Source organism: Argentina silus (assembly GCF_951799395.1).
Source record: "Argentina silus genome assembly, chromosome: Y".
NCBI classification, from domain to species: domain Eukaryota; kingdom Metazoa; phylum Chordata; class Actinopteri; order Argentiniformes; family Argentinidae; genus Argentina; species Argentina silus.
Window position 1 is genome coordinate 44,746,735 of NC_139654.1, and position 13,637 is coordinate 44,760,371.

Consider the following 13,637-nt stretch of genomic DNA (forward strand, 5'->3'; position numbering starts at 1 on the left):
AATGGGTACAAAACTGGAGCAAACGTGTGTATACCAAGATACTGTACCTCGACTCCTTTCCATTCCAAAAGAAATGTGTGCTTCCCTTTCCCTTCACTCAAATGTTGTGGATGACATGTACATAAAGCTATACACTGGTGCAGGTGTGATGTTATGAGAGCTTTAGCATTTAGCATTTCCTGTGTCCAGGCGTTCTATTCACTTCTAATAGGACAAATGAAGGTACACTTGCCTCATAAGGCTCATTCTTGTTTCATTTGTCCTATTAGCTCCTACTGACCTCACTTTACACAGACATAGAGGAGGAGAGACTCAGACTCATTAGAAGTTTATTACTGGATCAGTTTACAAAACAAAACAAAACTGCATGGAGCGTACAGTACAGCAGAGCTTGGAGTACCAGACATGAACACACACCTCACATGCACACACACATCGGAGCTGTCACAGTGGTATACCTTGGATCACACACAGACACACACACACACACACACACACACACACACACACACTCACTCTCTCTCAGGGCTGCTTGCGGATAGCTCCATCCAGTTTGTTGACCTCTCCATTGATCATGGGGTTCTCGACCAGTGATGTCACCAGGTGGGCAAACTCTGCAGGGTCTCCCAGGCGCGAGGGGAAGAGCACTTGGCGGGCCAGGAATGAACGCACCTTCTCAGGTTAACCCGCCAGGAGAGGAGTGGAGAACAGACCTAAGGAGAGGGAGAGAGAGGTTGTCTGATATGGAGAGGAAGGGGGGGGGGGGAGGAGTGTGTGAAAGAGTGCGTATGTATGTGTGTGTGTTTACTGACTGGGTGCGATGGTGACCACACGGATGTCCATGGGTGCCAGGTCTCGGGCGATGGGTAGAGTCATCCCAACAATACCCCCCTTAGAGGCTGAATACGCAGCCTGACCCACCTACATTGAGAGAGAGTGAGAGTGAAGGAAGGGGCTGTTGAGACAGTGTTTGTGTGTTTGTGTGTGTGTGTGTGTGTGTGTGTGTGTGTGTGTGTGTGTGTGTGTGTGTGTGTGTGTGTGTGTGTGTGTGTGCGTGCGTGCATGGTGCAATGGAGGTCTTGGCGATCTGTTGGTTCTTGTGTGTGATTGGCTGACGGTACTGCAGCATGTTGACCTCTTCCTCACTGCAGGGTCTACTACAGTTGGAGCAGTCAGAGAGCACAGCCTGGGCCCCTGCAACCAAACATACACCCTGAAATATGGTTTGGACAAAGGATCCCAATGTCAAGATAATATTGCTGTAGGGAGGCTAGTCTATGACACAATACCATGTGGAAATGTCAATGATTTTCTAAAGATGAGTGGATAGCGGATAGTGGATAGTGGATAGTGCCTGGTGAGGTCGCAGACTTCAGGCAGATTGTTGACCTAATACGAAACATTAGTACTTTATTTGGACATTATATGATACTTTTGAAGCCCTGAAATAGTGGGAGTATGTTTACAAATGTTTTTTTAAAAACCCATTGAATTAAAGTTGAGAATCTCTACTTTGACCCCATAATAATTGTTTGATTTCAAATCCAAGTGTAGAGCTAAAAGAACAGAAAATGCTTCCTCTTTCCAATACTTATGAAGAGCACTGTATTCATGTTAATCAGTTGCTTCATTACTGTAATATGTGATGTGTTTTGAACTAGTATTTTGAAATACTGTTTTTAGGAGCCAATGATATAAAACAAGTGCATACATGTAAAGAACATAACACATTTTTAGAGGAGTTCAAATATGTAAAATTCAGTATTACTCGAAAGAAAATATTTGGCCAAAAATATTTGCCCCATAGTCCTTCTTGAATCAATGGGTCTGCAAACTATTAAAACCCGATAGGGATCAAACAGGCAGCAACTATTAGCAGGATGTTAAGATAAAGGCCGACAATAACATCACTGAGTGTTGCCCTCTGCGCAGGGATCCCCTTTCAATCATTCACTAGCCATGGCTTCAACTTCACCTCTCACATACTCTTTCGCCTGTGTTTCATGATCTGAAACACAGGTGTCATGACGGGATAAAATAATCACTTCAGCAGACGTGTCCGGGGTTACTCAGAAGAAGCGATTGAACCTGTAAAGATGGGTTACCTTCCGTACTTCTCCACCGAGACATGGACTCTCCTTGTCTTACTCATCTCTCTGATCGTAGTGTAAGAAGTTTTAATAAAAAATATTATTTGTTAGTTAGTTAGTTGTGATAATACATACAAATGATAGTATTGATAATTACAGTTATCTAACAGTTTCAATGATACCTATGACTTGATCGTTTTGCTTTTGTTTCAAGTCAGATTGTTGATTTATATTTATTCTGACCAGGTATGGATACTGGCCATATGGAATATTCAAAAAACTAGGCATTCCTAGTCCTAAACCCATCCCTTTCCTCGGGACGATAATGGGATATAAGAAGGTTTGTAGAGATTAAGCCCATAAACAACAACATTGTAGACTCATCCATGATGTGTGTTGTTGTGGTGAAAGCCATGGGAGCTGAATATGAATTGTTTTACCCAGAAAAATGGGCAATAAAGCTTTTGAACGAAAACGAAAAGAGAGGAGTGAGAGCCGGTCTGTAGTGGAAAAGGGCCATCATAGACTAAGCCACAGTTCAGGTTTATGACAAGCATTTATGAACTGGCTATTTTTTATTATTATTTTTTTGTTCCCAGGGTGGTTTCACCAATTTTGACACAGAGAGCTTCCAGAAATATGGGAAACTGTGGGGGTGAGTCTGCTAAACTGATCCTGGTTATTGTTAACTATGATGGATATATATATCTCTCAGTGTCTACAGTATACACTCTTAAACCAGGCGGACACCGTGCGATTTTCACAAACACAGACGATCCAACCGACGAAATGGTCTCATACACCAAGACAAATGATCTGTCTTGATGCAAGTACACTGCCCAAGCAACAATTTCATGCTTCCACATTAATAATTTGAATCTGTTATTGAGCGATTTAAGTTTTAAGCTTTTAAGTATTCTGTAGTATGGTCCCAAACACAACTTGTGCGTTGCCAATGTTTGACAACATCCTGGATTCTCATTGGTTGAGGCTCCTATATTGCCTCTGAGCACGTCTCAAACTGCATGAATAAAGAGGAGCCACGACATGTCAGAATTCAAATCGGAAGTGATTGTGTCTTCCCTCCATGTCATTGAAAGGGCAAAAATGTAATTAAAAAAATAAAGAAAAAAAGGGTTCTAAAAGGATTCTTTGGTTGAATAACTCTTATGGGTTCCATTTGCAGTGCCCTGCGTAAGTAATGGGCCAAGCATTTTTTCTTCTTTTGCATTATGCAAATGTCCAAATTAAGCACTCATGTTCAGTATTTGGTCCCCAATCCTTTGTATGCAAAAGTGCAAAAGTCTGTGACCCATTGACCCAACCAGACGCTGGGTATCTTCTCTGGTAATGCTCTGCCAGACCTATATTGCAGCGATTGTTGTTTGTTTTTTTAGGATGTTTTGCCCTCCTCTTCAGCAAATTAAATGCATGTTCTATAGGATTCTATAGGATTCTCTTTTTGGCCCTGAATAATTTCCTAGTTGCTATGGCAGTATGTTTTGGGTCATTGTCCTGCTGTATGGTGAAATGCCGTCCAATGAGTTTGGAGCAATTAACTTGTACTTGGACTGACAAGATGTTTCTGAACACTTCTGAATTCATCCTCATCAAAGGAGACAAGTGAGCCAGTTACAGTGGAAGCCATACATGCCCAAGCCATAACACCCCCTCCCCCATATTTCACAGATGATGTGGGATGCTGTGGATATTGGGCAGTTCCTTTTTTTCTCCACACTTTACACTTGCCATCACTCTGGTACATGTTTTTCCAGAACTCTGCAGGCTCTTTTAGGTACTTTTTAGCAAACCGTAACCTGGCCAGCCTGTTTTTGTGGCCAAGTAGTGGTTTGCACCTTGCAGTGTAGCCTCTGTAGTTCTGCTGGTGATGTCTTCTGCGGATGGTAGTCTCTGACTCATTGACGCCTACCTCCTGGAGAGTGTTCCTAATCTATGGGGCAGTTTTTTTTTTTTTTTTTTTTTTATTATGGTGAGCATTTTTTGGTTATCCACTGGAAGTCTTCCTTGCCATTTGCGATTTCTTAGCTCACCAGTGCTTTCTTTCCTTTTAATGAAGTTCCAAACTGTTGATTTTGGTAGGTTTAAGGTTTTGGCTATGTTTCATTTTTTTCTGATATTTCAGCATCATAATGGCTTCCCTGACTTTCAATAACATCTCTTTGGTCCTCATGTTGACAAGACACCAATAGCAGACTGCACAAATTATGTGATGGAACACACCTGACGAACACACCTGTCAAGCCAATTGTCCCATCACTTTAGTGTAGCCTGAAATAGGGGGATTATGCATAAAAATGTTGTAATTTCTGAATGATAAACCAATATGTACACAAATAACATCAAATAAAAGATGAGAATCTCTACGTTCTCATTTCAACTCCAAAAAGAAGAAAAAATGCTTCACTGTCCCATTACTTTCGCACGGTACTGTATAACCTTCTGTGGAAAAGGGTTCTACATGGAACCCAAAAGGTTTCTTCAAAGGGAGAGTGGAAGAAGAACCCTTTTTGGTTCTAGGTAACACTTTTTTTCTAAGAGTGCAGGATCTGTGATGGGTCTGTCTGTCTCTATCTACGGTATATTCGCTTGAATGCCACAGCCTATTTGAGTATTGTTGCTGACCATGTGCATCCCTTCATGGCCACAATTGACCCATCTTCTAATGGCTACTTCCAGCATGATAATGCACCATGTCACAAAGCAAAAGTTGTCTTAAACTGGTTTCATGAACATGACAATGAGTTCAGTGTTCTTCAGTGGCCTTCCCAGGATCTGAATCCAATAGAACACCTTTGGGATGTGGTAGAACGGGAGATTCACATCTTGAAAGTGAACCTGAAAAATCTGCAGGAATTGAGTGATGCAATCATGTCATCATGGACCAGAATCTCAAAGGAATGTTTCCAACATCTTGTGGAATCAATGCCACGAAGAATTGAGGCTATCTTTGTTTTTGCTGGTCTGTAGGATCTATGATGGCCGTCAGCCCATCCTGTGTATCATGGACACAGCCATGATCAAAACCATCCTCATCAAGGAATGCAACTCCCTTTTCACTAACAGGAGGGTAATACGCTGAATTGAAGTTGTTGTATGGGGAAAAAAACATAAGGACTCCTTAAATAGATAATATCATTGTTATTATAGCATTATTAATAGTAGGTTAATCTTGCAGTATATAATTATTATTATTTTTCTAGAATATCTATCTCAAAGGGCCTCTGTATGACGCCGTGTTTATCGCTGAGGATGATGCATGGAGACGGATCCGCAGTGTCCTGTCTCCCTCCTTCACCAGTGGGCGGATCAAAGAGGTACAGTTCCATCTCTCCTCTCCTTCTTTCATTCATTCCTTTATACAACACAAATAAATGAATGACTAACAACTCTGATGCGCGCGCGTGTGTGTGTGTGTGTGTGTGTGTGTGTGTGTGTGTGTGTGTGTGTGTGAGAGTGTGTGTGTGATTTGTACTATGTGTATAGTGTGTATTCATTGTTGTTTGTTGTTGTGTGAAGCAGCAACTTTAATTAATTAATCCAAGACAAATTTTCATCCGGGACAATAAAGTATATTTGATCTTATCTTCGATAAATTCAGTGGTCAGATGACAGAGTATAGAATAATAGTTCATCTTTGGAGTCACTTATTCTTTGACATAATGTATCCTGTATGGATATATATTCTCAGGCTATATAAACATTAAAATAATTCCTGTTTCAAACATGATATTAATATATGTTTTGCACATATTAATCCACGTATCAATCATGATATTTTTCCATGTATCCTTCCCAACTCAGATGTTCGGGATCATGAAGCAGCACTCTGGTAACTTGGTCAGCAATCTGAAGAAGACGGCTGATAACGATGAGCCCATTGAACTAAAGGAGTGAGTATTTATCTCCGAGACGATAAGGTGAATTTGTAATTTCAGTGAACTCCCCCTTTAATTTTGTGGTTGTGGTTCTGGTAGTCAGAGATTGTGTGGTTGTGTTCCAGGTTCTTTGGACCATACAGTATGGATGTGGTCGTCAGTACTTCATTCAGTGTCGACATCGACTCCCTCCACAACCCCTCCGACCCCTTTGTGACCAACATCAAGAAAATGCTCAAGTTTGACATCTTCAGCCCACTGTTCCTCACAGTCGGTACAACTGCCCCCATATAACTTTCAGTCATTTTGTGCTTAATAAATGAAGCTATTGATTTCATTGATTAGACTGACATAAACCACACTGCCAATGGTTTGCGCTCTACTCATTTGACAAACACATGGGCCCTGTCCAGAACCAACCTCTAGTTCCTAAATGCTGGACACTTGGAGATCTGAGTGGATTGGATACAGAAGTGTCTAGGGATAGAGCCTAGGAGTTGTTTCTGGACAGGGCTGTGCATTGAATAGGATTGGAGTCACGTATCATGGTATTTCCTGTTCCTGTTTGTAACCGTGGCATTTCCTGTCCGTCCAGCATTCTTCCCCTTCATGGGTCCTGTTATGGCAAACAAGGAGGTATCCCTATTCCCTGCCTCGGTCACAGATTTCTTCTACGCTGTCTTTCAGAAGATCAAGTCCAATCGCGTGGCTAGCACCAGGAAGGTATGTAAATATATCTGATCAAATATACGATCTTCAGCCAGTATTGTGTAATACAATTGTAGAGATTTGGTAGCATCTGGTAGTTCTCATGTGATTTTGATCTGACGTAAGCCTGCTTCCAGAGTTGGGTAGATTTCCTGCAGCTGATGATAGACTCGCAGAAAGACAGCAACTCAAAGGGAGAGGAGCAGAGTAAAGGTGCCTGCCTTAAACACACACACACACACACACACACACACACACACACACACACACACACACACACACACACACACACACACACACACACACACACACTGTATACTAGCATCTAACACACACACATACAGTACCTGCCTCAAACACCTATACCTACAAACACACCTACCACCCCATTTCTCCCATCATCATAGGATTGAGTGACCATGAGATCTTGTCCCAGGCAATGATGTTCATCTTTGCTGGCTATGAGACCACCAGTAGCTCTCTGTCCTTCCTGGCCTACAATCTGGCAACCAACCCTCACATCATGACCAAGCTGCAGGAGGAGATAGACACTGTGTTTCCCAACAAGGTAACCCCTCTGCAGACTCCTATATAGTACTATTCATGTGGAACAGGTGATAGTGACAGTGACAGTGTGATAGTGACATGATAGTGACAGTGTTTTAGAGGGTACTGATGAGTGTGTAACCCCTGTGCACTGCAGACTCCTACAGATGGTTAGATAGGTGACAGTATTTTGCAGTGTGCTAATGTGTCTGTAGCATCCCTGTGCAGACTTCTGCCCAGTATTATTCATTTGAAACAGGAAGTAGATAGGTGTTGTTGGAATCTTCAGAATACTTAAAAGGCCAGTACCTGAGGACCTGAGGGATCTACAGGGTATATACCTTAAAAGCATGTCTGACATGCAGTGGTGTGCATGACCATAGAGTGATTTCAAAACTAATACAATTATCTTAAAATAAATTATAAAACTAACAGGTAATCAGTGCAGAGACTTGTGTGATATGTGCTCTCCATCTGACTCGTGCTGCTGCATTTTGTATCATTTGCCAAGAGCTTTCTTTGGTCGACCAGACAGGAGAGTGTTACAGTAATCAAGGTTGCTAGTAATACAAGCATGCATTCGTCTCTCAGTGTCAGCCTGGGAGAGGAAAGGTTGCACCTTTACAGCTGTGTTCTGTAAAGGTCCATGTAATATTCAAGCGTTCTAAAAGCTTCCTAACGGTTGTAATGACTATCTTTAATCGGTAGCGATCAGGGAACAAGATCTCTTATAATAAATCCCTTATGAATAAATATTTCATTTACGAACGCTGTTTTGGTTCGGAAAACACGCTTTTTAAAATGCAGTGTCCTACCTGACATTCGGTTTGCATATAAACATGTTGTGAGTGCCAGGGGTGTTCTAGGGGAGTAGACTGACCTTTCTCTGGTGGCTGCCTCTCCCAATCGTGTGCGCATGTAGAAACACAACAGCTAATGTCCAACACTGCAAGTTCATTTCGGGGGGATATATTATTATTAGGGAGGATGTTGTTGTTTGGACAACTTCAGACAGAATTTCTCCACGATGGCAGATTTCCGGCAAACTTACTTACTCTTCTTTAAGTGATACAAATATGTTTTAGTCACATTCTTGATATGGGTTTCAAAATTAAGATCTGAGTCAATGGTAACACCTTGTTTTTTTGCCTGGTGCTTAGTGTTACTGTAAGTAGTGTCTTTAAGTGTGCAGACAGTTTGACCAGGACAAGGACAAAGAGCATTTTGGCATCAGCATTAATTAATTAATTCTAAGGTCATTAAGAACCTAGTTAATAACTTAACAACATAGTGCTATCTCAGTGCTATGATCGGCACAAAAGCCAGATTGGAACATGTCAAAGGTACAGTTGGGAAGAAGGAGATTATTTAACAGTTTGAACACCTTTTTTTCAAGAATTATTATTTTTTTGCTTAAAAAGGGAAGGTTGGAGATTGGCCTAAAATCGCAAAGGACTGAAGAGTCTAAGTTACTTTTCTTCAGGAGGGGTTTCACCATGGTAGTTTTAGGTGCAGATGAACAGACCCCCACTTTGCTGAGCATTTCTGTATGACCACTGCAAAAGAGTTCATAGTGCTTCCATGTGGTGGAAGGTGGGGTAACAAGTCATCAAACACATCTTCAGGTCTTGCCTGAGTGATCCTCCTCACCTAATATTGGTTCTCTTATCTCAGAAGTATGTTGCAAATTCCTCACATTTGTAGGTGGAGAGCAGATCACCAGGTGTCTTGTGGGCGGGATTTATAAGGCTGTCAATCGTTGAAAAGAGCACTGTTTGAGTTGTTATGATTCATTATCAATTTTGAGAAATGATCCCGTCTGTCTTGGCGTTTTTTTATTGCCTTATTAAAAACAGAAAGATGCTCTCGAAGAATATCAAGGTGGACCTGCAGTTTTTGTCCGCTCAGACTTTCTGCAAATTCTTTTAAATTTGGCCACAGCCTTTTTCAGTTTGACTGGTGCTACAGAGTCGATAGTTGCCCTTAGTTTGGTGTTGAAGCTGGTTGCTAAATCATTATCACAGGAGGAAGCTGTTGATGGTGTACTATTCATATTCATATTCATCATGAAATTCTCATCTGCTCAGCGACATGGCTAGATAAATAATAGAGTGAAAATATATTTTTCCCCACTTCTAATAGACTGACATGCATTCATGTTTAGCCAGGTTTCAGATAAAAACATTACAGTGCAGCTTTCGCTCTGAGATAAGATCAATAAAGGTTTTGCCAGATAGGGACCTAATATTCAAAAGCACCATGGTAATGTTCTCTGGGCTGTTCGGTGCTGCCCGGCCACAGTTAATGGAATGGATACCAAGTTATTCACATTTGAACCACCTGACAGTTTTCTTGTAGTCTGTCGACTGTGATAGGAAATAATAGACTGTAGCACATTCAGTATTCCAAGCAGTCAATCCACTAAAAGCAGCCCAGTTTAGTGGCATTTTGACTTCTGATTGATCCTTGTGTACATCTATCATTTACATTGTTCAGTGGAATCTAAATGTATTTTCTTCTAACTATCAAGATAACATTATTTAGCGATTTTTTTGTTTATTCATGTATAACAAAAAAGCAAGACACTATTACACACGTACATTGAAAGTAATGGCGTTCTGTATGCGGGTGTCATGAAATTAGGCTATGCAGATTAGAATAAGTATAGTACTGTGTTCATTTCCCCCCCAAAAAACACAAAAAACTAACAGCTCTTCAGATTTGCGACGAAAAAGAGTTAGTTCTGGGCTACGGCTACGTGAACGACCAATCACTAGTGCTCATGTGAGTGTAATATCCCTGTGCAGGCTCCTATCCAGTACGAGGCTCTGATGCAGATGGACTATCTAGACAGCGTGATCAACGAGTCTCTCAGGTTGTACCCCATCGACTTGAAAGAGTCGCCAAGAAATCTGTTGAGATCAGCGGCATCACCATCCCCAAGGGTATGGTTGTCATGATACCCATCTGGACCTTGCACCGTGACCCCGATGTGTGGGAAGACCCAGAGGAGTTCAAACCAGAGAGGTAATGGGCCACATCTTAACCACAACCACAATATCAATCACAACAGCAACGATAAGAGCAGTGTTCCACAAACAACCATAAAACAAACCTAAATGCGACGACCAAACACAAACAGGTTTCTTCAACCATGTATAACCATCATATTACTGTGATTTAATTGATATGTTCTTTAACCCCTCCTCCTCTGAACTCTCCGTGTGTAGGTTCAGTAAGGAGAACAAGGAGAGCATCGACCCATACACCTACATGCCGTTCGGGTTGGGCCCACGGAACTGTATCGGGATGCGATTCACTCTGGTATTGATGAAACTGGCGATGGTGGAGATTCTACAGAGGTTCAACTTCACCGTCTGCAAAGAGACAGAGGTGAGACAAAATAATGATACAATGATTGTAAATATAATTTTGTACCTATGACTTTGTTGCGTTTCTATATGTAGCAGAGGTGATTTTGGAATCACACTCGCGTGATGAGGTAGCCCTGCCTGAGACATGTAAACTGAAGTGTCGCCTCAGACCTTGAGGATGTCCTCTTGGCTTAATAGTAGCGTTTGTGTCTTCCACATGGGAGACCCGGGTTTGAACCCCCATACTACAATTCTGTACTTGCGTACTGCATGAGTATGTACTCCCCATTTAATTTCCCAGATTGCATTTTTCAGTACTAGGCGCCAATCATCCTCAGTATAGGCTACCTACTAAATGATGGAAGTGTGAGATTTAAAAAAAAGCTATTTGTATTTCTGCAAAACTCCCTCGAGACTTCATAGGGCCATTTTAATGTATGTCGACCCAAGAGAGGTTGTCCAGGAGTTTGAGTTTATTTGAATTTATAGTGCAATGCTACCCGAACGTAACAGTGACACTGTGTTAGGTAACATTCATAGTGTAACGCTGACATCTGTTTTACTCGTTCCTTCATACTTTAACTGTGTGTCAACTCTCACCAGATCCCCATTGAGATGGACCTACAGAACACTCTGATGCCCATACGGCCCATCAAACTCAAGCTGCTGTTCCGCTGCCAGGAGTCCAACGACAACCAGCTCAAAGCAGACAGCCAGTGATGAGGACCTGCCCTGCTGCAGGTCTCTCAGTTATTATGTTACACATAGATCTAGGATCAGCCCCAACACTGGCTACTTTCAAAAATGGGCTTAAAAAAAAAAAGGGCTTCGCTTTTGCCTTAAATTGAAACTAAATTGGCGCTAATAATTGCACTGTGACCCTAAAATGCACTGTGACATTTATTCTTTTTTTTATGTCTTTTATGCGTTTTTATTCTAATTTTTTTTTCATGCTTTCCTTTTTATCTATTTTACGTAAAGCACTTTGAATTGCCTCTGTGTATGAAATGTGCTATATAAATAAACTTGCCTTGCCTTGCCTCGCCTCACCTCTGGGCTCTGCTGCTACTGTATGCTGCTCTCTTTGTATCTGTCTATTAGTGGAGGTCCAGGACTAGTTGTATAGAGACAGTTGTTGTCTGTCGTCTGCAGTGACTTGTGTATGTTTTGTACTCGTCTGGTAGTGGGTCTCTATCATCACGCTAAAAACGTGTGTATAATCACAAACTAAATCATAACATGAGAATGAACAACATGCCATCAAAACATGACAATAAATAGGTGTTAGATTAGATTCAACTTTATTGTCATTGTGCAGAGTACAAGTACAGAGACAACGAAATGCAGTTAGCGTCTAACCAGAAGTGCAAAAAAGCAGAAAAGTGCAATGTGAACAATATATACAGGTAGAGCAGTATAAGCAATATATGAGCAGTATAAGTAGTGCAGTATAAGCAGTATATGAGCAGTATAAGCAGTATATGAGCAGTATAAGTAGTGCAGTATAATGTTAGAAATTATTTTTATAAAAACAGTTGCATCATAATGCTCAATAGCAGACAAGTAAATAAAGCTATTCAGTTCTTTATTTAGGGTGATTAAATTTACTAATTGTATTTGATATTCCATATGCAAATCAATTGAATTTATATGTTTTTTAATCATCTGAAATTTAAATACATGAAGAGGTAAGGGTTAGGTCATCAAGATAGATGCTCCAACACACACATAACATAAGAATGATGTAATGGAAAAATACTAGGCTAGGACAAATCAGAGTAGGTGTATGTTTTCTTCAGCAGGTCAACTCGTTCCCCAGAGGGAACGGACTGGCGATATCTCTACCTGGAACGGATCGAGTGTCAGGGGCTGGGACCAGGACCAGGACCAGCCTAAAGCACCAACGAGAGGAGAGCCAAGTCTAAACCGCGGCTCCTCCCCAACCAAATAGCCAATCACAATCATTCTGTTTACTGTAAAATGCCTTGTTTGACTGTTTGAATGCATCCATTTTTGGAAGGTTGGTTACAGATTAACAGCTTGCTGACTGTGATTTTCTTCGCCAAAAGTGGTCCTTGTACAAGTCTAGAATTTTGACATATAAATAAATAGCTAAAATTAAGAAGTAGTTTGTCTTCTCCTTCAAATAAAGAACACGTTTTCTTACAAATTTGGTGACGTCCCGACGTGATTTGAAGAGAAGAAATTGGACCGAATTGAACTGACGGCGAAGTCCGGGAGACGGAAGCCAGACGGAGTTGTTTTCTTGTAACCCCTCAACACTCACAGAGGCTGGCCAAAAACAAAAAGGTAAGCAGAAACCTGTTGTTATAAACCGAATTCTGCATAGTTAACTTTGAATACTGTAGACTGTGAGTGTGGAGGAGGTAAGAGTAAACCAACTACCAAATTTAGAAATCTATGTATACGTAATGAAACCGGTAATGAAAATGTAACAATCAAAGCAATATATGTCAAAAATTCTCTTTTATTTGGGTAAATTGTTTTCTTTTATTTGGGTTAAAATCCCTCAGGTGAAAGGCCTGTAAATTGTTTTCTTTCATTTGGGTTAAAATCCCTCAGGTGAAAGGCCTGTAAATTGTTTTCTTTTATTTGGGTTAAAATCCCTCAGGTGGAAGGCCTGTAAATCGTTTTCTTTTATTTGGGTTAAAATCCCTCAGGTGGAAGGCCTGTAAATCGTTTTCTTTTATTTGGGTTAAAATCCCTCAGGTGGAAGGCCTGTAAATCGTTTTCTTTTATTTGGGTTAAAATCCCTCAGGTGGAAGGCCTGTAAATCGTTTTTTTTTATTTGGGTTAAAATCCCTCAGGTGGAAGGCCTGTAAATTGTTTTCTTTTATTTGGGTTAAAATCCCTCGGGTGAGAGGCCCGTAAATTCTTTTGTTTGGGTTAAAATCCCTCAGGTTAAAGTCCTGTAAATTTTGTTGTGTGTTAGAATCTTGTTATGAGTAGAGAGCGTATAGCCAGGTTGTGTAAATAGGTAAAGCATTGAAGCTGAGGGAGGT

The 13,637-nt window shown here is 40.9% G+C and overlaps 1 pseudogene across 1 annotated transcript in view; it reads left to right on the forward strand.

Annotated features, from left to right (window-relative positions):
* Positions 1 to 2,636: 2,636 nt before the first annotated feature.
* The window catches only part of LOC310824145 (cytochrome P450 3A27-like), an 88,263-nt pseudogene continuing 77,262 nt past the window's right edge, over positions 2,637 to 13,637 (forward strand). Inside the window, exons 1-10 of the transcript in view lie at positions 2,637 to 2,657; positions 2,690 to 2,745; positions 5,079 to 5,178; positions 5,312 to 5,425; positions 5,913 to 6,001; positions 6,112 to 6,253; positions 6,844 to 6,907; positions 7,102 to 7,262; positions 10,048 to 10,267; positions 10,471 to 10,633. The product of the transcript in view is annotated as a cytochrome P450 3A27-like (transcript). The remainder of the gene's footprint in view (positions 2,658 to 2,689; positions 2,746 to 5,078; positions 5,179 to 5,311; positions 5,426 to 5,912; positions 6,002 to 6,111; positions 6,254 to 6,843; positions 6,908 to 7,101; positions 7,263 to 10,047; positions 10,268 to 10,470; positions 10,634 to 13,637) is intronic.